Raw genomic sequence first — 26,307 nt, 5'->3', positions numbered from 1 at the left:
TTATTAGGGGTTGAGAAAAAGGTGTAGTCTCTCTTGTTTGGATTGATTTGACGGCATGGGGCCTATTTATCAAAGGTCTTGCGGACCTGATCCGACAGTGCGGATCAGGTCCGCAAGACCTCGCTGAATGAGGAGAGCAATATGCTCTCCACATTTAACATTGCACCAGGAGCTCACAAGAGCTGCTGGTGCAACGCCGCCTCCTGCAGACTCGTGGCCAATCGGCCGCCAGCAGGGGGTGTCAATCAACCCGATCGTACTCGATTGGGTTGATTTCCGGTGATTCCTGTCCGCCTGCTCAGAGCAGGCGGACAGGGTTTTGGAGCAGCGGTCTTTAGACCGCTGCTTCATAAATTGTGTTTCTGGTGAGACTGAAGACTCGCCAGAAACACGGGCCCACAAGCTCCGTTCGGGACTTGATAAATGGGCCCCTAAGTGTCATGTAGGGTGAGTAAATGTAGGTCTTGCCAAATTATTTTATTGAATTTGTGTCATAATTGTATAGTTTGGTTAGAGCTATCTAATTGGGGGTCTAGTGGTATATTGAAATCTCCCGCCACCAATAGTGCTCCACTTCTAAATTGAATTATTGAGTTTGTGATAGACTGGAAGAATGTGTTTTGGGAAGAGTTAGGTTCATATATAATTATAATGGTGATAGGTTTTCCCATAAAGAAGGCCCATAAGTCCCAGGTATCTGCCCTCGTTGTCCATATGTAACAGTTGGAAGAGAACAGACCTGTGAATTAGAATACTAACTCCATTGATTTTTTTGGATGGGCGGCAATTATAATAATGTGTTGGATATTGAGGGGAGAAATATTTTGGTATTGAGGTTTTCTTAAAATGTGTTTCTTGAAATATTAATATATCATATTTTCTATGCTTGTAATCTTGCATAGCTCTAGAGCGTTTTTTTGGGGGAGTTAAATCCTTTGACATTTTGTGTTAGAAAGGATATTAACTGTGGTGTTGTATCAGCCATTTGCTTCTGTTAAGAGGTGTTGCTGGTGCCTAAATGTGACAATTCCTATCCAGTGCAACATTGATATTAGTTGGATCATGTGTACCAGTAGATGTGTCATAGTGTGTAAACAATAAAACAATACTAGCAACACTCGAACAATATTTCGTTTTCTATTAAACATACATGAAACATAGATAAAATAACTAATAAACATTAGGGTAATTCCCTGTTTGAGGGCGTAAACCCGATCCCTTGTATTCCATTATACTTTAAATTCCCACAAGGGGATAAATAATGGATTAGATGTGAAATAAAACATGTGTGTATACCTTTATCATTAATATGACAACTTAATAACTTACTAGAGGGGTGAGGGGAATAAACTTGGATTTTAAGTTTTCTTATAGCCAGTTACTTTGCTTTAATAAACAATCATCTAGTTTAATACTTTTGTCTTCTACCATTCTGTTAGAGGTATATTATCATTTAAGATCTGTGATGTTAAAAGGACACTCAAGTCAAATGAAACTTTCATGATTCAGATAGAGCATACATTTTTACTTCCATTAGCAAAATGTGCACAGTCTTTTTATATTTACACTGTTTAATTCAACAGCTCCTACTGAGCATGTGCAAGAATTCCTAGAATATACATATGTGCATTTGTGATTGGCTGATGACTGTCACATGAAACCGAAGGAGTGGAAAACAATAGTTTGTCATGTAATCTAATTATTGCAGTTTCTTGGCCTCTTATTTAATGCAGGGTAGAAATTTCATTCTGGTTAGCTTCTACTTCTTCTTCAATGAAGTCCACTTTATTATCAAGTTCTGTAAATGCTTTCTGAAATTCAGCCATCTCTTCTTTTATGCACAAGCGTACTTGTGTAATTAAAGATGAAATATCCTTTTTAGAGGATATTCTAGTAAGTTTTTCGGAATTTGGATTGCTTCTCAATCATCTTCCTCTTCAAAATCTGATGTGGGTAAAGTGGGTCTTAGAGCTAAAGGTGGTTCTTTTGTGGTGTTAGAAGTTTTGGGTTAAGGAAGTTTGAAAAATGAGTCTCTTATTGGGGTAGAGCTTGCAAGTGATTTCAAGATTTTGTCATTTTTGGACAGTTTTTTGGTGACATGGTGTAGAGGTTATTTATATAACTTTTCTTTTTTTTTTTTTTTCTCGAGCTAAGCCCATTGTTTTCACAGTATATAGAACAGTGATATTTGTATCTGGACTGTATATTCTGCTGTTGCTTCTTAGCTGTCTTACTGTAATTCACTTCAGTCTGCAGTGCACACAGGAGTCAATATTAGGATCTGGATTCAACACAGACAATTCAGAAATATTTCCTAGTGGTGCAAACTAATGATATAATTTGAAGCTTCACTTCTTTATTATTGAAGATAAATTATCTTGCCTATTATATGTGGTTCAGTCAGGCATTTTTATGCAAAGAGGCGAAATCAGTATTATATGTTGGACTCTCAGTTGTTATGCTTATTAATGTCAGCTACGCAGTATAATATTCCAAGATGACGCCTTTTTTTTTTCTTTTAATGTGTTGCGCATTTATGACCACTGTGGTGTTCCCAAACTGAGACAGAGCCATTCAAAAGTGAAATCCCACAGCCAGGTATATAGTGAACTTCCCAACCATGTGTGCTGTAACATGTTTTAAAAGTTTAGAGGATATTCCCCTAACTTTTTTAGTTTCAGTTTATAGCTTTGCAGCAGCATGTAACCAGCAAATTCTTACCCATCCAGTGATGCGAGATGCATTTTGTTGTTGGGTTTCCACTTGTGGGGATGACGAGGGTTGTGCTGTGTTAACGCGCCAACAAATTATTTAAAAATGCCTAGATGTCCTGGCTGCGATCGGCGATGTGAGTTGTGTGACGGCCTTATGTTAGCGGTCTTTTTTCTGTAGCTGGTTAACTTGCAGATCATAATCCATTTGTTCACATACTTAGAATATTGCACCAGGCATATCCAGTCGTTGAATTTGTGTTTAATCCAATATTTGAGTGTTTTTAGGGGATCCGATTCACGGAGCTCACTCAATGTGCGGCCATCACTCTTGCTGGCTGGCTCCACACTATCATATATATACTACATATATACATATATATATATATATATATTCTATGGATTTTTGTACAATATTTAAGTACATCTATAATAATGATCTACATTAATTATTCATATTTTTCAAAATTTAATAAAAACATAACGCACCTTAATATAACTCTTGTTGGGTTAACACACATGAAGAATTAGTGTAATCCTGTCAGGTTTGCACACATAAGTCTGACAGAAGTAAACTAATTCTTTATGTGATATTATAAATTGAAAGTCAAAAAGTTATTAACTACAATTGTGATTTGTTCCCTTGTATTCTTTGTTGAAAAGATATCTAGGTTGCCTTTGATAATGCTTGTTAGCGAAACATGATAGGGGGAGTGAGAATCAGGAGAGTCTTGTTTTAACTTGCTTATCTACCTATGCAGATTTGACAAATATTAACTTAGAGGACCAGGTGTTCCAGCAACATTTATTTAACCAGCGGGCAGTGTCTTAGACACTAGCGCAATACCGCTTAAGATTATATTTTCTTGACAAATATTAGCTTAGAGGACCGGTGTTCAAGCAACATTTATTTAACCAGCGGGCAGTGTCTTAGACACTAGTGCAATACCACTTAAGATTTTATTTTTTTGACACAATATTTGTACAGAGCATCTTAGGATACTATTACACCAAGTGGGCAACATCTCAGTATTACAGGCGTCTATGTTTTTTAACGATTCTATGGGGAACGGGAGGGCACTGCTTATTTGATATTACAAGTGGGCAGTGTCTTAGAGACACTAGTGTAATACCGCTCTAATATTTTGAGAATAAAGTTTCTCCTCTTCATTACTTACTCTGCCAAGAAAGCAGGGATATTGATATTTGAGTACGCCCTTTTACAGCGTTAACGCTATTGATTATTTATATTCATGAAAACTGGGTGCCACAGCTTGCTTAACATAGTAAGCGGGCCGTGTCTCAGTGACACTAGCACTATACCGCTCAAACGTTTAGTCTATAAGGTGTAATTACTCCATTACTCACTTAGTTGAGAAAGCTTGAATGTTGTCCATAGACTCTAATACGTTCATTACACAAGTTTCTATTATATATCCTTGCAATGCTCAGATTAGACGGTGTTTATTTTCACCATAAATATTAGCTCTCTATTTATATCATTGTGGTTCAGAAGTTGATACAATCCACTTACCCGCTGTCATTGAACCTTACTTCAGTCATGCAATCGGTAATATGTAAGTGGGCAGTGTCTCAGCGACTCTAGCATAACGCCGCTATTTTCTTGAGTGTTATGATATTTTTATATACATATTGTTACATTGTATTGGATACTTTAGTACTACTTATCTCTTTACACAGGTGACACTCTACTAGCGTCTCCATACTGAGTACCTTAGTATCATAGTATATCTCTGTGCTAGTTATATATTTAATAATACGCTAGCTGTTGATATCTTAGATCTCTCACATTACTACCCTTAGGTAATATGTTGCAGAATTTGACCTAATCCACCAGGGATCCTCTAATATTACCTTTGTGAATGTCACATTATTTACGGACAGTGTTTGCCAATTCATATCTGTTCTGACTGATATTGATATTCTAATAAAAACTGCATATGTTAGATTTGTGTTTTTAACATGGGTAATTCTTTTTTAACTATACTTATTAAAAGTTCATTTTTAAGCAACCTTCTTGTCCTTTTTCCGAACATGTGGATTATTTTCTATTTTGATGATTATGAGTGGTTGAGTGCTATTGTGTACACACTTTTTGTAGTGTGACTCTCACATTACTACTTCTATCTAGTGCTTTCTATGTACAACACCTCTCCCATTTAGAATACTTTACTCTCCAGAGCATTTAATTACACTCCTTAGAAATTAACTATAGAGGGGACTTCTCTTTGGGAGTGCCGTTATTCCTATCCCTTTTAATACCTAGGTAGGTATCTAGAGCACTGCATGGCAGGACAAAGTGCTACCATCTAGTGCTCTTGTAAATGGATAACATTCTTGCAAAACTGCTGTCATATAGTGTTCTATACACATGCACACTTCTCAGCTTACATCCCTGTTTTTAAACAAAAAATACCAAAAGAACAAAGGAAATAATAGAAATAAATTAGAAAGTTGCATGCTGTATCTGAATCATGAAATAAACATTTTGTGTTTCATGTCCCTTTAATATCAGTTCTGTAGTTGCAGAAGTGAGAATGATCAGTAGAGTGGGTAGGTACAGAATAGATATGGATTTTAGAGACCTGAAGTGAGGAGAAGACCTCATCCCTTGGGTTCAGGAGAAGACTTAGCCTGTAAGCTGCTCACTAACTGCAGTGTTGGACATGACCTATATGAATTTGATGTCTGATCTGGGTATTGTCAATCAATCACTGAAATGGAATTACTTATCCTCCTTGATATTGTGCTGTTAATTTGTTGCAGAGTGGACAAGCTCCTCAGACTTAACTCTCTGATCTGTTGCATGGTGTATTATTAAAAGGTTCAGGATCTAGAGGGTAGGAATACAGCTGGGTTAGGGCTGATAGCTGCTGAATGAAAGCTATTAAAAAAAACAAAACCAAGCTTGAAAGCAGAATTCTACCTAATAGTGCTTGCTATACAGGGCATGTGACAGGTGAATGGAACGGTGCACCTACTGCAATGCGGATCATTAGCCAACATCATAGGAAACCTAACCTAACCTACATACTGAAAGTGTGAACTTGCAGAGAGCTGACACAAAATACAAGGATCAGTGAGATTAAAGGCACCACTTACTCTCTTACAAGCATTACAATATATACAGTGGGCTATCTCTATTTTATAGTCATCTACAAAGAACCAACATTCTGCAGGACTATGAAATGTATGTTTTAATCAGTGTAAAGAGTACAAATGTACCAATTTACAATTAAACATATACACATTAGCTATATGTTAAAATTCAGCCAAAAATCTGATGATCTATTAAGCAAAGTTTGATTATGTTGTAGAAGGATACATATAAGTATAACAAGGAAGTGGAAAAATGTATTTTATAGACAGTAGTAATAATTATTCATTGCCCTGTGTCTATTGGCAAAGTCCACAGTGTAGTGGATAGGAGGTATATGATCCAACAATTAGTGTAAAACAAGGTGGTGTGCCTTGGACATTTTTTTGTCTCATTTGAAATGCGCCTTGACCCAAAAAAGGTTGGGAACCATTGATCTACAGGACAGATGGGTTCATAGGCTTATATGGTAATGGGGTTTAGGGGGATGACAAAAAAGGAGTATATTGTATGCATCCCTGAACAGTATATCATTGAACAGACAATACCTGGCAATATAAATCATTGCATTGAGGAGGTGATGATGCCTTTTTGAAGAATACCTTGCAGGATTGGTTAAAATTAAACAAACCTCAAGCTTTGTGCTTGGAATAGAACAAACAAGTTTTGTGGCATGTTTAAAGATTTGATGACTGAAATAAAAAAAAAAAAATGGAAGTGGATTCATTATTAAGAAATTCAGTTCATGGTATTGGTAGTTAAAGTGAATGTCAATTTTGATGCTAAAGTGCCCGTTTTTTAAAAATTCAATTAAAAACAGGGGCACTTTAATTCATCAAAATTTACATTTCACTCCTGTTGAGAAAAAAACTTACCTTTTAATCTTCACAGCAGCTCCAGCTTCCTCCCCCCGTCGCAAAGCCTCTTTCTGGGTCTAAAATGAGGAATCCGGCTTCCTCCAATCACGGTGTTGAATCAGAAACTGATTCCCCCGGGGGGGGGGGGGGGGGGGGGGGGGGAGACGTGATTGGAGGATGACCTATCCATCATTTCTGACGTCAGAAGCTGGAGCTGCTGTGAAGATTAAAAGGTAAGATTTTTTCTCAACAGGAGTGAAATGTAAATTTTGATGAATTAAAGTGCCCCTGTTTTTAATCGAATTTTTAAAGACCGGGCAGTTTAGCATCAAAATTGACATTCACTTTAAGGTAGTAAAAAGATCATTGTAAAGAAGAAATTACAACAAGATTTGACCATTATTAAAGGTGTGAGTTATAATTGCTGATATAAGTACAAATGAGTAGAGATTGAATAGGTTTAATAACATGAGACATTGGAAGACCTCACCGGTTTACTTGATACTAAAGGAAACCAACATCCTATCACACATTTTGATATGAATGAATAACTTTTATGTTACCTGAGACAGCAAAAAAAACATAAAATTATCATAGACTCACTAATGTCCTGACCCGATTCTAGACAGTCCTCACTGAATGTTTGTTATAAGAAAATAATCTGAGTCTGGACTTTCCAATAAGTTGCAATCTGACTTCCATATGAAATTATCAGGAACCTAGCAGGGGAGAGTGAACATGAAGGATCTAGGCGGGAGCAACACCCCCAATCTTCTATTTTTAATCCCAAAGAGTAGAAGAAGGTACAAAATTCTACTTCCTGCCACGTCAAACAACTGTCTAACCACACCCCCAGGTCACGTGGCTCTGCCCTCAGAACAACTGTTATTCCACCTCCCCTACCTTTACCCTGCCTATGGAACTCCTGCAACTATACCTCCAGCCTTCCTGTCCTCACCATAGAACACCAGGGTCTCCAACAAGGAGTGTTTGCCCCGATAATAAGGTTTCTGGAACCACCACTGATGGCATTGTTAGCAACATTCTTTTAAGCACATACACAGTTTGCTTATAAAACTGAAGGAAAAGGAACACTAGTGAATCTAGAAGCAAATGTACAGCAAAATACTGAAAACAGCGCCATTTGGTTTGTATTCTGAAACAAACCCAACAGCTTACGTTAGGAAAGAAAACACACACACACACACACACACAAATATATAGACATATACCTCTTATGTGAATGCATTTAACAGTTTTTCACCACTAGACAGCATTAGTTCATGTGTGTCATATAGATAAAATTGAGCTTGTACGTGAAGTTACCTAGGAGTCAGCACTGACTGGCTAAGGGGGCAAATCTGTCAAAAGAACTGAAAAAGGGGCACTCTGCGGAGGGTTAGATACAAGGTAATCACAGAGGTAAAAAGTATATTAATATAACCGTGTTATTTATGCAAAACTGGGGATGGGTAATAAAGGGATTATCTATCTGTTTAAACAATAACAATTCTGGAGTAGACTGTCCCTTTTACCCTTTTTATACATTTATTTAAATAATAAACTTATCCTTTATATTAAACTAGTCCTAAAGCCCGTTCACACGGGCCATTTTTTGCAGGGTACAGCGGTCCCACCCCTTGCGCTCTCTCCCTGCCCCTCTCTTTTGCTCTCTCTCCCCCCTCTCTTTTGCGCTTTCTCTCCCCCTCTCTTTTGAGATCTCTCTCCCCCCTCTCTTTTGCGCTCTCTCTCCCCTCTCTTTTGCGCTCTCTCTCTCTCCCCCCTCTCTTTTGCGCTCTCTTTCTCCCCCCTCTCTTTTGCGCTCTCTATCTCCCCCCTCTCTTTTGCGCTCTCTCTCTCTCCCCCCTCTCTTTTGCGCTCTCTCTCTCCCCACTCTCTTTTGCGCTCTCTCTCCCCCCCTCTTTTGCGCTATCTCTCCCCCCCTCTTTTGCGCTATCTCTATCCCCCCCTATTTTGCGCTCTCTCTATCCCCCCTCTTTTGCGCTCTCTCTCTCCCCCCTCTTTTGCGCTCTCTCTCTCCCCCCCGCTTTTGCGCTTTCTCTCTCCCCCCTCTTTTGCACTCTCTCTCTCTCCCCCTCTCTTTTGTGCTCTCTCTCACCCCTCTCTTTTGCGCTCTCTCACCCCTCTCTTTTGCGCTCTCTCTCCCTCCTCTCTTTTGCGCTCTCTCTCCCCTGTCTCTCTCCCCCTGTCTCTCTCTATCTCCCCTCTCTCTCTCTCTCTCCCCCTCTCTCTCCCCTCTATCTCTCTCTCTCTCTCTCTCCCCTCTATCTCTCTCTCTCCTCCCCTCTATCTCTCTCTCTCTCTCTCCCCTCTATCTCTCTCTCTCTCTCCCCCCTCTCTCTCTCTCCCCCCTCTCTCTCTCTCTCCCCCCTCTCTCTCTCCCCCTCTCTCTCTTTCTCCCCTCTCTCTCTCCCCCTCTCTCTCCCCCCTCTCTCTCCTCTCTCTCTCCCCTCTCTATCTCCCCCCTCTCTCTCTCCCCCTCTCTCTCTCCCTCCCCTCTCTCTCTCTCCCTCCCCTCTCTCTCTCTCTCTCCCTCCCCTCTCTCTCTCCCTCCCCTCTCTCTCTCTCTCTCTCTCTCTCCCCCTCTCTCTCTCTCTCTCTCTCTCTCTCTCTCTCTCTCCCTCCTTTCTCTCACTCCCCCTCCCCTCTCTCTCTCCCCCTCCCCTCTCTCTCACTCCCCCTCCCCTCTCTCTCTCCCTCCCCTCTCTCTCTCCCCCTCCCCTCTCTCTCTCCCTCCCCTCTCTCTCTCCCCCTCCCCTCTCTCCCTCCCCTCTCTCTCTCTCCCCCTCCCCTCTCTCTCTCACTCCCCTCTCTCTCTCACTCCCCCTCCCCTCTCTCTCTCACTCCCACTCCCTCTCTCTCTTTCTCTCCCCTCTCTCTCTCTCTCTCTCTCTCTCTCTCTCTCCCTCCTTTCTCTCACTCCCCCTCCCCTCTCTCTCTCCCCCTCCCCTCTCTCTCACTCCCCCTCCCCCTCTCTCTCTCCCTCCCCTCTCTCTCTCCCCCTCCCCTCTCTCTCTCCCTCCCCTCTCTCTCTCTCTCCCCCTCCCCTCTCTCTCTCACTCCCCTCTCTCTCTCTCACTCCCCCTCCCCTCTCTCTCTCACTCCCCCTCCCTCTCTCTCTCTCCCTCCCCTCTCTCTCTCCCTCCCCTCTCTCTCTCTCTCTCTCTCTCCTCCTCTCCCTCTCCCCTCCTCTCTCTCTCTCCTCCCCCTCTCTCTCTCCTCCCACTCTCTCTCTCTCCTCCCCCTCTCTCTCTCCCCCTCTCTTTCTCTTCCTCCCCTTTCTTTTGATCTCTCTGTCCCCTTTCTTTTGCTCTCCCTCCACTCTCTTTTGCTGTCTCTCCCCCTCTCTTTTGCTCCCTCTCTTGTGCTCTTTTTATCTCCCCTCTTGATCTCTCTCTCCCCTCTTGATCTCTCTCTCACCTTTCTTATCTTTTCCCTACCCCCTCTCTCACCTCTTTTGAGCTGTTTTGAGCTCTAAAAATGCACAGCCTTTCACGGCCCGTCTGGCCCCGCCCCTTCACGCTCGGCCACGCCCCTCATGGCCCTCGCACTCGGCCACGCCCCCTCCACGCTCGGCCATGCCCCCGGCCACGCTCGGCCACGCACACTTCTGCTCGCACTGCAGAGCAGAGACTTAGGGACTCTCAAAGGCCAGGTGTGTTTGTCCTCGTGCTGTGCTGTCTACTGCGCATGACAGCTTCGGACAAACACACTTGGCCTTTTATTATATAGGATATGTTTATATATGAGTGTAATTATTTTAATATGTTTTAAATGTGTTTTGTGATTTTTTTTTCTAGCTAACACTTTACTTCAGATCTCATTCCCACTGTAGATCTTCAGTGTGTTGTTACTTAGTTCACTGTTTGAATCAACTTCAGATTTCAATACCAGTAATCCGCCCCTCTGGTTGGTCCAGCGGTATCATGTGACCCAGAACATACGACAGCAGTGCCCACAGAAACTGTGTATCAAACGCTGAGGTAGAGGGTCAAGTAAGTTTTACCTGGATTGAAAAGGTAACGGTGAAACCTGTATTTTGTTATTTTGGATTCTGAATGAGTCAGTTCTATATCAGAAAATGCTGATGTTGTTTTGCACATGTCAAGATTCAACACTCACAATATCACATTGTTCAGAGAGTTACTCTTCTAACAGAAAACGCAGAGTTTGTTGTGTACCGGGCCGGAATGGGAATAAAAAGCAGCCCTGGAAAAATATAAAGACCAGCCCTATTTTCCGTTGAGTTGGTAGAATGCACACGTCCCATTTTTCTCAAAGGGGATTACTGAGACACTCCTTCCCCAATATTTTTTTCAGAATTAAATTATATTACTTTGTATTAATAAAAATTTCAGATTGATGTTATATAGGCACCCTACAACCCAGTTGCATCCATTAGTCAGCCCTTTAAATTGTAGATTTCCAGCCCCAGCTGCTGCAGCCCACCGGGAAATCTCCTGGTATCCTGGTAGGCCAATCCGGCCCTGGTTGTGTATACGTATTGGTTCAACACCTGCAACATCACACAGTGATATTTTCCCCCATACAACCCTGTGGATTGAAGTTTTTATCCATTAAATGATTCACAACTGGGATTTCTTTCAGGACTTTTTATTAGTATTATGGCCATATAGGTATTTTTTTGTGTGTTTTTAACACCACCGGTGGTTTATTACTATTAACCCTCTTGTTTGATTATTGGTTTTATTTGTGTATATATTAAAGTGATATGTATATTTTATTTTTTAATTTATCTGTTTTTATAGCTGCTGGTTAGTGTTCCCTTTATTTGTGGCACATCTTTACAGTGAGAGCAGTTGGCATACTGCTTTATTTATGGAAGCTGTGCTATACTTTCGTCAGGGGTATTTTTTGTTGTTACTTATGTCATGCTAAATTCTCTAGTGCTATTTTAGGCTGCAAAACTCATAACTTTCAACTTGTAATATGAGTTATATTTAATGCAGTAGCGATATCCATTAAAATTATAGGGTGCTCTAAAAGCATGTTGGCCACTCTAAACCATGTCTGGTTATTCAGTTTTACCACGGACTTGTAATATCAATTTGCACACTAATTTAAGCAAGGTCAAGCAACACTGATAGTGCACCCAGCGTTATCAATAGTGCTCCACTTGAAATTTGGGCGATTGTGTTTAATAGACATACATTTATTTGTGGTGGCTTCCAAAATACTGATGTGTGATCCCAAAGTGCTACAAAGTTGTCTGGTTTATACAATTAACTAATGCTAAACCCTTAGGCATATCTCATGCATTTTTCTATTCCCTTACACTATATGCTCTTACTATTTTAGACACATGAAATATTACATTACTGTGGTTTAATAATATAGTTACATACGTCTGACAAAATATTTGTTAGTCCTCTAAATATTGTGCATGTGTGGACCTATGGCTAAGTGAGGTGTAGCAGACATCTAGGTGTAGAGACAGGACAGCAAATCACTCAGTAACAATCTAGCCTTTCTATGAGTCTGCAATTGGCTGATGTCTGTCACATGATAAAGGGAACCGGGAAATGGGAGAACAATTTAATTTGTCAACTTATTTAAAATTCAGAGTAGGTGCTATTGCCTTGTCTTTTTAGTATGCACTTGTTAATTATGCAATTCTACTACATTGAGTGATCCTTTAAGCAAAATAACTTAAGAATTATTAACTGATTCACCTCATTATTTTATAGAATAATATATGCAAACAAGGAATAAACAGGCAGGATAGCAAACTGGATGATCTTATATGGAGCTACCTGGGAAGCTAAATAGATTTTGTGGCACATTGGAATGATTTAGCGTATGCACAATACACAGGGTCAGTAGCATCCTAATGGCAGCCCGCCCTGTGTGCTGGGAACAAGGGGGCATAGTCTCATTGTTGAGAAGCTGGTCAGCTAATGGAATCTATCAGTCACAGAAATAATGTTTTGCAGTGTGTCCTGGCTATTCTAGGGTTTCATGGGTTTCTCAGCACGTGCAAGATTCACACAATGAAAAAGCTGTAATCTGAACACGGTAACAGAGCTTGTTTATTGTGTGGTGGAGCTCTTTCCCATGATAGCTGCTGCCAACGGATAATCCACAATCTCCTTTTTGCTCACACTGATTATGGTTTTGTTTGCAATATACTGTTGCCACTTCCTATACAATCACTGGGGAATTATATAAAATGATCCAGCTGATACATGTTGGCTGTATTTGCTCGTATATCTGATCCCATTTGCATGGTGCATATCGCTGAGCCAACTGACTGAGTCAGCATATTTGTTGTATGAGTATGTATAGCAGCTGATCTGTAGGGGGCGGGCTAACAACCCACGCTCTGGGTAATGGGTGTATGGGCCAACCTGACCCAGTATAGTAGCTGATGCCCAAATTAGAAAAAATACTGAACAACCAGTAAGTAACCAGTTGTCACGTAACAGGCACTTCTCAAAATTCATCCTAGGCCACTGCACAATCCCACCCTTAAGCCCTGTAATACATATTTTTCACAACTAGACAGCGATTTTACCTTATCAGTTGCCAGTATCAAATAGATCAGTGATTTTATTCCCTTTGTTTGACAGTAGCACACACAGAGCAATGATTTCACCCTTCACTGATGGCAGCAACAAAAAAAGAGCAGTGCTTTCATCATCTTGGCACCCAGTAACCATATTAAATTGTCCTTTGTGCCAGTAAGAAATGCATTTAACATTTTCTGTCAACGTCTCAAACACAAAGCATTCTCAGTAATAGAACAATCGTCACTAGACAAAGCAAGTTAGTAAATTACAGCTCCAGTTCAATGCCAGGTACTGTATATAGCAACCGTAATACACAAGATTATTCCTTACAGTAATATATAAGATATGTTCTCCTTTCCCCTTTACTTGTTTTTCAAATTCAATAAAACTAGTTTATTAGGCAACATGTCTCCACTTTACTCATAAATGAAATGATCATTTCAATAAAAGCATAAAAAGCAAATTGTGTTATTAAATTGCTTGTAATTTTATACAGAGGCATAAATCGCCTGGGGCTGCAAATATCTTTTCCAATAGAAAACCCCTTCAGTGGTCCAAATACAGTAGCTAATTTTTAACCTTTACAAGGACATAGATGTCATATCTGCTACAGCCCAATATTTGGATCATTTTATTGGTTGATTGCATTGAGGTCTACAGGATGGGTTATGTAAATATTAATGATAAAATGAATTGCTCCATATTTCTTAAGACTAAATGTTATGAATGTAATGAAGGGTTGTAGCAATAAACATTTATACGGGTTTCTATTCCAGCCCACCAGAATCTGTGTAAGGTTTCTCTCACACATTTTTGAGGAATTTTAAAGGTACATGAAACACAATTTTCTTTCTTTCATAATTCAGGTAAAGAATACAATTTTAAACATCTTTCCAATTTACTTCTATTATTTCATTTGCTTCATTCTCTTGGTATCCTTTGTTGAAGAAACAGCAATGCACATTGGTGAGCCAATAACAGGTGGCATCTATGTGCAGCCACCAATCAGCAGCTTCTGAGACTACCTAGTTATGCTTTTCATCAAAAGGATAACACAAGAACGAACAAAATATATTATAGAAGTAAATTGGAAAGTTGTATACAATTGTATGCACTATTTAAATTATGAAAGAAAAAAAATGGGTTTCATGTCCCTTTAAATACAAATCCATACTAATTCATTAGAAAAAAAACAAAACAATTGTAGTGTGGTTTGCCAGTGGAATTGTTAAGTATAAAACAGATAAATTATTTATTGTTTTTTGGAAAATAAAAATAAAAAATTGCCCACACTCCCCATAGAAACCAAAAAACTATTTCTGTAACCTGCAAAATTGTGCCAATCAAATTGCTGGTTTAAGAAATTTGTAGCATTTTAAATATGATTTGAATTTTGCTTTTTTGGCCTCTCTAGGGATTGTAGGAGAAGCAAAACTTTTTGACGCAAAAGCATAAGGTATTTATAGGAACCAAGGCCACCCTTAGCAATCGCGGGGCTTTGGGCAAAACAAATTTGTGGGCTCCTGGGCCCCTAGCCCCACCCCCTTATTACCCATCCCATGTATGCCCCGCTTCCTGTCTCAACTGGGTTTTTCCCTTTACAGAAGACATCACCACTTTGAGGTTGGTCCAAAAGTAGGAACACATAAAAGTCAGGTAAATAAATGAAAGCATATAAAATACAATTCAATCTTAGACCACCAGAAAAGAAATACAATCTCATATTCTAGAGATACCTTTTAAAAACAGTGAAAACAGCACTCTTTTAATATATAAAAAAACACCTATTTATTTATGCAGTTCCAAAATCCAGAACTGAAACAAAAAGAGAACGTAAACAGGTGCAGCAAAAGATATTATACATTTATACATCAAAATCAACCATATGCAGTTTGGTCATATAAAGGCATATAAATCTCCTTGTCATAACTTAAAAGTCCAATGAGTCCAAATTTAATAGGTTAAAAAATTGACTCACCCAATGAATGACAGCCCTGATGAAGCCCTTTTCGCAAAGGATTATGGTTGAAACGCGCGTTGGCTGTTTTGTTTGAATCTGGTAAAATCGTATGCGGTCTGCACAAGTGAAGTCATAGGAGTTTCTGAATGAAAAGGAGCAATCTCCAATTACAATAAGAACCATCGTAAAGCATTGTGAGTAGTGCCGTGACAGACCTAGAGGGTGGTGATGAGCTGCGGTCCGCGGTCCACTTCAGGAAAGTGCAGAGAGTCAACTGTTTAGAAGCAGTGGAGACAGTGAAGGCTACAAGTAAGGTAGGATTTGATATATCCTGTCTCCACTGAATCGATGGGACTGAATAACCTCTATAAGCCAATTTGCGGAAGGTAACACTCCCTATCACATGACAGGCTTGTTGCAAGCAGTTAACAGCACTTAACAGCAGCTTAATACTAACAACTGCTAATCTACCACTGCTTAAACATTTGCTTACCTGCTGTCTATGTATACGCTATATGCGTGTAAAAGAGATCCATGACTGTGACCTGAGATACAAACTGACAAGTAGTGATGTCCCGAACTGTTCGCCGGAGAACAGTTCCCGGCGAACATAGCTTGTTCGCTTTCGCCGCCGCAGGCGAACATATGCGATGTTCGATCCGCCCCCTATTCATCATCATTGAGGAAACTTTGACCCTGTATCTCACAGTCTGTAGACACATTACAGCCAATCAGCAGCAGACACTCACTTCCAGACCCTCCCAGGTCACGGGCAGCAGCCATTTTAGAATCATTGTGATGCAGCTTTTGAATAGAGAAGAGGTTTAGTGTTGCAGCTCCAGATTTTAATGGAAATTGATAGCTAGGCTAGTGTATTCAGTCTCCACTACAGTCCTGAAGGACTCATCTGACCTCTGCTGTAAGGACAGCACCCCAAAAAGCCCTTTTTAGGGCTACATCAGTCTTTTTTTTTTTCTTTTTTTTCAGTCTTTTTTTTTTTTTTTTTGCATAGGGCTAGAACTCCAGTCGTTTTTTTTGGCATTTCCCTGCCTGCCACCAGCCTGTGTATGAGCCTCACAGCATATATTGTACCAACTTGCTCACTGCCACCACTCATATCTGGTGTAACATTATTTTAAATTTAAAAAAAAAAAAAACTTTTACATTAGTTTGCTAATTGCAAGTTTAATCTAATTTTGTGATTAATTCCTCTGTGCCACCACTCATATCTGGTGATGTAACATTATTGTAAATTTAAAAAACAAACAAATTTAAATTAGTTTGTTAGTGTAATCTAATTTCATTTTCCATCAGGCCTGGGTCTCTCAGGCACACAGCATATACTGTTATTAATTGCTCTGTGCCACCCCCACCACTCATATCTGGTGGTGTAACATTATTTTAAATTTAAAAAACAAAAGTTTTACATTAGTTTGCTAATTGCAAGTTTAATCTAATTTCATTTTCCATCAGGCCTGTGTGCCAGGCACCCAGCAAGCATATACTGTGATTAATTCCTCAGTGCCACCACTCATATCTGTTGGTGTAACGGAATATTATTGTAAATTTAGAAAAAAAACTAATTTACATTAGTTTGTTAGTGTAATCTAATTTCATTTTCCATCAGGCCTGGGTCTCCCAGGCACACAGCATATACTGTTATTAATTGCCCTGTGCCACCCCCACCACTCATATCTGGTGTAACATTATTTTAAATTTAAAAATTAAAACTTTTACATTAGTTTGCTAATTGCAAGTTTAATCTAATTTCATTTTCCATCAGGCCTGTGTGCCCGGCCCACAGCAACCATATACTTTGATTAATTGCTGTGTGCCACCACTCATATCTGGTGGTGTAACGGAACATTATTGTAAATTTTAAAAAAAACAAATTTACATTAGTTTGTTAGTGTAATCTAATTTCATTTTCCATCAGGCCTGGGTCTCTCAGGCACACAGCATATACTGTTATTAATTGCTCTGTGCCACCCCCACCACTTATATCTGGTGTAACATTATTTTAAATTTAAAAAACAAAACTTTTACATTAGTTTGCTAATTGCAAGTTTAATCTAATTTCATTTTCCATCAGGCCTGTGTGCCAGGCCCACAGCAAGCATATACTGTGATTAATTCCTCAGTGCCACCACTCTTATCTGTTGTAACATTAGTGTAAATTTTTTGAATTTTTTTTTTTACATCAGTCTGGTAGTGTTATTGAATTTTAGTTGCCAGGTCAGCCTAGTGCCAGCCTGTGTGTCAGGCTCCCAGCATATACTGTGCCTACTTCCATCCTCAGTGCCACCACTCATATCTTCTTGTTTAATAGTAGTGTAAGTGTACATTTAAAAACAAAATAAACTTTTTGGATTGTGGAACATCAGTCTGCTTTTTTGTTTCCTGCTCACAGCGTATACTGTGCCCACTTGCCCAGTGCCACCACTCATATCTTGTTTAATAGTAGTGTAAGTGTGTAAGTGTACATTTAAAAACAAAAAAAACTTTTTGGACTGTGAAACATCAGTCTGCTTTTTTGTGTCAGGCTCACAGCGTATACTGTGCCCACTTGCCCAGTGGCACCACTCATATCTTGTTTAATAGTAGTGTAAGTGTACATTTAAAAAAAATGACAGGCAGAGGCAGGCCACCCCGCAGGTGCCATTGTGGTCGTGGTGCTGTGATTCCCTTTGGCCCTAGAATAATGCCCAGTGTTCAGAGGCCACGTACCATGAACTCAAAAAGTTCTGAGGACATAGTTGACTTTTTAACACAGGACACCCAATAGCTTCCGCTCCGAACCTTGACGCACCATCCTCCTCCAGCTTACCTTCGGGCAGCACCTCTCAAGTTACCACTCGCCCACCTGCCGCCACCACCAACACTAGCACCACAGCCGCTTCACTTGATCTGTCAGAGGAGTTATTTACACATCAGTTGGAAGAAATGAGTGATGCGCAACCATTATTGCCAGAGGATGTAGATAACAGGGATATGTCTCAGTCAGACAGCATTACACACATGGACGTACGGTGTGATGATGATGATGTTGTACCCGCTGCGGGAGTTTGGTCTGTCACTGCGTAACCCTTACACTACCTGATCGATACAACATCATACCTGATGTTTTAAAGCACGGTATTCCAAACAATTTAGGAATGTTAGGTGATTTATGCCTTTTATGGATTAAAACCAGACTCTGCATCAACTATGTAATTTTCCGTGGGAGTTTTGCCATGGATCCCCCTCCGGCATGCCACATTCCAGGTGTTAGTACCCTTGAAACAACTTTCCCATCACTATTGTGGCCAGAAAGAGTCCCTGTGGGTTTTAAAATTCGCCTGCCCATTGAAGTCAATGGGGGTTCGCCCGGTTCGCCGGTATGCAAACTTTTGCGGGAGTTCGCGTTCGCAGTTCGGGAACCCAAATTTTTAGGTTTGCGACATCACTACTGACAAGCTGTTGCATATATAAATGGAAATTTCTACTTCTTTATGCTTACTAGATATGCTATGAATAGCATGCTTTTCTTCCAATAGTGTACCAGAGCTGGCCACTAGTTCTCTTAAATAAGAACTGTTATTTTCTGTGTGCACACACTTTTTTCTTTCACTCATTTAGTGGACTTTTAAGTTATAACAAGGATATATATATATATATATATATATATATATATATATATATATATATGAAAGTCAAATGATAACTGCACATCAAAAGTTAAAACTTATCCTTTATTGAAGTTTGTTTAAAATTCCACGGCACACATGTTAAAATCCATAAAAGTTCAGTGAGAAATCCGTCAGTCTGACGCGTTTCGGCTATCTAGCCTTATTCATAGACTTAATCTGACTAGCACCTGTGGAGCTTAAATACGCTCCCTCACATTCTCATTGGTTGCCTATTTCTTCACTGAAAATTGTAGCATGGAGGCTTAAAGGGACAGCAGATACACATCATCAATGACATTATAAAGGGGAAACACAATGTTATAGTGCAATAAACCCCTAACTGGCTACAATGTAGCTTCTTTACTTCTAAACATGCTATATACTTTAGATCCATCTTAATCATGTTCAGTACTGCATATCTACTAGAACAATAGGTATATGTATATATATTGTACATGCATGTAAACAAGTTGATACCTCAATCCTTATTTTGTGCTGGACACTGCCTATACCCTAACATTTTCCTTTTATTTGTGTTTAGTATAGAGTGAATGATTAGTAATTGTTGTTCTCAACATGATACCTGATTACTATATATGTCCCATCTTACTACATATTTTTACTCCCAGAAGTGGATAATATCTCCATCTATGTTTAGGCCATTTGGTTTACGCATCCTAAGCATAAAAATCCAGTAGGCCTCTTTTCTGAAAAGGGCATGTACCCTATTGCCACCCCTGGGCTGTTTCATTACCAAGTCAATAATCATCCAGGTAAACGTACTGGTATCTCCCCCATGTTCAAATATGAAATGTTTTGAGACCCCTGTTGTGGCTCTTTCTTTGTCTATGTCATATAGATGTTCTTTGATCCTAACTCTTGTCTCTCTGGAAGTGCATCCTATATACTGTTTCTCACAGGCTGTGCATGTTACCATATATATGGCATGGTCTGATCTGCAATTTGTACAAAAGCTACAATTAAAGACCTTGTGGGTACTGGAAGATTGAAATACCTTACTTGTCTGTGTAAGGTCACATGCTACACAGCTACGTGTACCACATCTGTAGTGCCCTTTACAAGTGAGCCAGCTACTGCTTTTCTTGGGTTTCTTCAAAACACTGGGGGACACCATATTACCAATGGTAACATTTCTTTTGGACACAAACTTGCACCCCTCTTCAACCACATTTTTCAATACATTATCAGCTTTCAAAATTGGTAAATTCTTTCTAATAATGTTGCAAATACTATTGTATTGATTGGTATAGGTAGTCACAAATGTAATTCCTCCAGTTTGACTCTTGTGGCTGGTACTTTTCTCATTTCTCTTACATTTCATTTTTGACATTTTTGGTTTAAGTAATTCTTCCCTAGGTATGTCTCTAACATCATTATAAGCTCTCATGATGCTATTCTCTGGGTAGCCTCTAGCTCTCAATTTGATAATTAAATTTCTACTTTCTTTGAGAAAAGTGCCTTCATCTGAGCAGTTACGTCTAATCCTTATCATTTCCCCTTTGGACACCCCATAATGCATGTGTTTGGGGTGACAGCTCTTCGCATGCAAAAGGGAATTTGCAGATATTGGTTTGGTATATAGTGAGGTAGATATACATCCAATGCCTGTATCTCCCTCCAGTGTTACATCAAGATAGTCAATCCTATTCCCTCCAAACTGGGAAGTAAATTCAAGACCCACTTGATTGTTATTGAGATAGGCTACAAACTGTTCACTCTCTGCTTTAGACCCTGTCCATACAAACAGGAGGTCGTCGATATAGCGTTTGTACCCCATCAACGACTCTCTGTGGGGATTTCCATCTGCATAGACGTGGGACAGCTCCCACCATCCCATAAATAGGTTGGCGTAAGCTGGGGCAAATTTAGCCCCAATTGCTGTCCCACGCCTCTGCAGATAGAACTTGCCCTCAAATTCAAAATAGTTATGGGTCAGCAGAAAGTGAACAGTTCTTACAATATATTCTTTCAGAGTATCCTCATAGTCACTAAAGAGATCCATCATTTCTTTGATGGCCTTTAAGCCATTTTCATGTGGTATGGAGGAGTAGAGGCTCACCACATCAATGGTGAGCCAGCTATACCCCTCCTTCCAGGTTATTTCTTTTACTGAGTTAAGCAGATGTTTGGTATCCCTCAAGAATGAGGGCAATTTACAAACAAGTGGCTGTAGAAGGGACTCTATCCAATTGGACAAGTTCTCAAAAAGTGAGCCGATTCCTGAGACGATAGGTCTGCCCTTGACATTGGTGATGGACTTGTGGACCTTCGGCAAGTGATGAAAAATGGGTATCACTGGCTCATGTATACACAAATATTCCAAGGTCGACAAGTCCATCACCCCTTGTTCCAGGCCATCATCAAGTAAATCTTTTAATAATTCTTGGAAGTGTTTAGTGGGGTTAGTATGGAGTATCTTATAGACATTAGCATCATCTAGTTGTCTAAATGCTTCTGCTAAATATGTACTCTTGTCCATAACTACAATTGTGCCCCCCTTATCTGAACTTTTGATGACTATGTTGTCTCTTTCTTTCAATTTTCTAAGGCCCTCTTTCTCTTTGTAGGTTAGATTGGACCTATATGTTTTAGCATCACTTTTGAGTCTAATTAGATCTTCCTCTACTCTTTTATGAAAGAGTTCCAAAATCAAACCCCTTGACTGGGTGGGATAAAAGTTAGACTTACGCCTGAAGCCATTGTGTATACCTTTCATAGTGGAGGGAGGACAACTTTCTCTTTCTAGATGGTAAAGGGAAAGAAAATCGGCTGCATCTTTTATTTGAAAGAAATCATTCATTATAGTAGACTCATCTGTAGTACTTAAATGTGTTTCTGTTTCCACATCTTCACCACTAGTGAAATACTTTTTCAGTGTTAACGTCCTTATAAACCTGTTAACATCAACTAGGGTATCAAACACATTGAAGTCTGCAGAGGGAACAAAATTTAAGCCCAGTTTCAAAGATAACATCTCTTCCTCACTAAGCTCTATACTTGATATATTAATTATCTTCATATTTTGTACTTGTTTTGTGTTCCTTTCCTCAGAGTATACTGATCTTTCTGGGACTGTAGTTCCTGGTATTTGCCTCTTCCTCTTCCTCCTCTTCCTCTTCCTCCCCCCTGTCCTCTGGCCCCATCCTCCTGAAAAACCTGTGCCTCAATATTATCAGTAGTCAGGTGTGTGCTAGGCTGTGTCTCTATAGCCCAAGTATATTTGTTATTAAATTTGCCTTTGTTCCCTGATTTTAATATGCCTGTAGAGGCTGTAGTGTTTGAGGCTGTTGATGATTCTATATTTCTTATTGATAATGTACTCGTAGGACCCTCATTAGATTGTGTAAAAGCCTCCTCATCAGAGGATGCACCACTTGACATATAGTCCACAAAGTCTCTGACTTCAATGTCTTCATTGGACTCTTCAGTATCTGAAAATGTCACTTGTTTCTTCCCCCCTTGTCCAAGTGCCTGGCTCTTAGCTGTAGATGTATTCCCTCTATTCACCTTCTTCTGTTTCTTTTGTCTCCTAAAGGTCTGTGTATTCCAGTAATATACCTTGTTGTTACTGTAGTCTTCTGTGTCACGTTGAAATTTGTTGTACTTTAACCTGTCAATGTCCTGTTTCATACTGTCAATTGTAGTTTTTAATAGGACATCTAATTCTCTATAACGGTCATGTGTAGTAAAGGAATTCAGTTCTCTCTGTAGATCTTTAATGGAGTCCCTTGCCTCTTCAAGCTTTTGGTTTTTAAATTTAATTATATTTAATATATATTTAATATATTGTTTGACAAGTAGAATGTAAATGCAACTAGTACAAGTACAAGCTCCCTGGACGTGAGTGCGCAAAAACTCAGTTGTATTAAATGAAGTATATAGGTACTCACTAAAGAGTTGAATATATAAAAAGTAAGGATACACTCTCACTCATATAATTGTTTGTTGAACAACTATAGTTTTAATTATATCTGAGGCGATTAAGCAGAGCGTGTAGGATTAAATTACCAATATTTCTGATATATTCATGAATAATGGTATTCTTATTATATGATACACTTACAGAGTCTCAGTGTAAATGTCAATAAAAGAGTGGAATAGATTGCTGTTCTTTGGTGAAGGAAGAAACCAACCATATACTTATATATATATATATATATATATATATATATATATATATATATATAAAAAATTTAGTGCAAGTAAGTATCAGTGAGAGAACACTCTCAGACTGGCTGCTGTAAATAACCTATTAGTGGACGGGAAAACCCTTTCTAGGAAATCCCTTACGCCTAGATTTAGAGTTTTGCGGCCAAAGGGGTGCGTTAGCTACGCGTGCTTTTTTCTGTCCGCACCTTTTAAATACCGCTGGTATTTAGAGTTCACAGAATGGCTGCGTTAGGCTCCAAAAAAGGAGCGTATAGCATATTTACCGCAACTTCAACTCTCGATACCAGCGGTGCTTACGGACGCGGCCAGCTTCAAAAACGTGCTCGTGCACGATTCCCCCATAAAAAACAATGGGGCTTTTTGAGCTGAAAAAAAACCTAACACCTGCAAAAAAGCCGCGTTCAGCTCCTAACGCAGCCCCATTGTTTCCTATGGGGAAACACTTCCTACGTCTGCACCTAACACCCTAACATGTACCCCGAGTCTAAACACCCCTAACCTTACACTTATTAACCCCTAATCTGCCGCCCCCGCTATCGCTGACCCCTGCATATTATTTTTAACCCCTAATCTGCCGCTCCGTACACCCCCGCCACCTACATTATCCCTATGTACCCCTAATCTGCTGCCCTAACATCGCCGACCCCTATATCATATTTATTAACCCCTAATCTGCCGCCCCCAACGTCGCCTCCACCTAACTACACTTATTAACCCCTAATCTGCCGACCGGACCTGAGCGCTACTATAATAAATGTATTAACCCCTAATCCGCCTCACTCCCGCCTCAATAACCCTATAATAAATAGTATTAACCCCTAATCTGCCCTCCCTAACATTGCCGACACCTAACTTCAAGTATTAACCCCTAATCTGCCGACCGAATCTCTCCGCTACTGTAATAAATGGATTAACCCCTAAAGCTAAGTCTAACCCTAACACTAACATCCCCCTAAATTAAATATAATTTAAATCTAACAAAATAAATTAACTCTTATTAAATAAATTTTTCCTATTTAAAGCTAAATACTTACCTGTAAAATAAACCCTAATATAGCTACAATATAAATTATAATTATATTATAGCTATTTTAGGATTTATATTTATTTTACAGGCAACTTTGTAATTATTTTAACCAGGTACAATGGCTATTAAATAGTTAAGAACTATTTAATAGCTAAAATAGTTAAAATAATTACAAAATTACCTGTAAAATAAATCCTAACCTAAGTTACAATTAAACCTAACACTACACTATCAATAAATTAATTAAATAAAATACCTACAATTATCTACAATTAAACCTAACACTACACTATCAATAAATTAATTAAATACAATATCTACAAATAAATACAATTAAATAAACTAACTAAAGTACAAAAAATAAAAAAGAACTAAGTTACAAAAAATAAAAAAATATTTACAAACATTAGAAAAATATTACAATTTTAAACTAATTACACCTACTCTAAGCCCCCTAATAAAATAACAAAGACCCCCAAAATAAAAAAATGCCCTACCCTATTCTAAATTACAAAAGTTCAAAGCTCTTTTACCTTACCAGCCCTGAAAAGGGCCATTTGCGGGACATGCCCCAAAGAATTCAGCTCTTTTGCCTTTAAAAAAACCATGCAATACCCCCCCCAACATTACAACCCACCACCCACATACCCCTAATCTAACCCAAACCCCCCTTAAATAAACCTTCCGATCAGCCAATAGAATGTTCCGATCAGCCAATAGAATGCGAGCTCAATCTGATTGGCTGATCGAATCAGCCAATCGGATTGAACTTGATTCTGATTGGCTGATTCCATCAGCCAATCAGAATTTTCCTACCTTAATTCCGATTGGCTGATAGAATCCTATCAGCCAATCGGAATTCGACGGACGCCATCTTGGATGACGTCATTTAAAGGAACCGTCATTCGGCGAGTAGGCGTCGGTAGAAGAGGATGTTCCGCGTCGGCTGGAAGATGATGGCTCCGGAAGAAAGAAGATTGAAGATGCTGCTTCATAGAAGACTTCATCCCGATGATGGACTTCTTCAGCGCCCGCTTGGATCAAGACTTCAGCCCGATGATGGATTTCTTCAGCCGCCGCTTGGATCCAGACTTCAGCCCGAGGATAGACGTCACTCTTCAGCCCCCCGCTTGGGCTTGGATCAAGACTTCGGACCCTCTTCTGGACTGATCGGTGAACCCGGTGAGGTGAAGACAAGGTAGGAAGATCTTCAGGGGCTTAGTGTTAGGTTTATTTAAGGGGAGTTTGGGTTAGATTAGGGGTATGTGGGTGGTGGGTTGTAATGTTGGGGGGGGTATTGTATGTTTTTTTTTTACAGGCAAAAGAGCTGAATTCTTTGGGGCATGCCCCGCAAAGGGCCCTTTTCAGGGCTGGTAAGGTAAAAGAGCTTTGAACTTTTGTAATTTTGGGGGTCTTTGTTATTTTATTAGGGGGCTTAGAGTAGGTGTAATTAGTTTAAAATTGTTGTAATATTTTTCTAATGTTTGTAAATATTTTTTTATTTTTTGTAACTTAGTTCTTTTTTATTTTTTGTACTTTAGTTAGTTTATTTCATTGTATTTATTTGTAGATATTGTATTTAATTAATTTATTGATAGTGTAGTGTTAGGTTTAATTGTAGATAATTGTAGGTATTTTATTTAATTAATTTATTGATAGTGTAGTGTTAGGTTTAATTGCAACTTAGGTTAGGATTTATTTTACAGGTAATTTTGAAATTATTTTAATTATCCGATCAGATTCAAGTTCAATCCGATTGGCTGATCCAATCAGCCAATCAGATTGAGCTCGCATTCTATTGGCTGTTCCGATCAGCCAATAGAATGTGAGCTCAATCTGATTGGCTGATCGAATCAGCCAATCGGATTGAACTTGATTCTGATTGGCTGATTCCATCAGCCAATCAGAATTTTCCTACCTTAATTCCGATTGGCTGATAGAATCCTATCAGCCAATCGGAATTCGACGGACGCCATCTTGGATGACGTCATTTAAAGGAACCGTCATTCGGTGAGTAGGCGTCGGTAGAAGAGGATGTTCCGCGTCGGCTGGAAGATGATGGCTCCGGAAGAAAGAAGATTGAAGATGCTCCTTCATAGAAGACTTCATCCCGATGATGGACTTCTTCAGCGCCCGCTTGGATCAAGACTTCAGCCCGATGATGGATTTCTTCAGCCGCCGCTTGGATCCAGACTTCAGCCCGAGGATAGACGTCACTCGTCAG

Source organism: Bombina bombina, chromosome 7 (assembly GCF_027579735.1).
Source record: "Bombina bombina isolate aBomBom1 chromosome 7, aBomBom1.pri, whole genome shotgun sequence".
Classification (NCBI taxonomy): domain Eukaryota; kingdom Metazoa; phylum Chordata; class Amphibia; order Anura; family Bombinatoridae; genus Bombina; species Bombina bombina.
The sequence above is the reverse complement of the archived record's forward strand: the minus strand, read 5'-3'. Positions refer to the sequence as shown.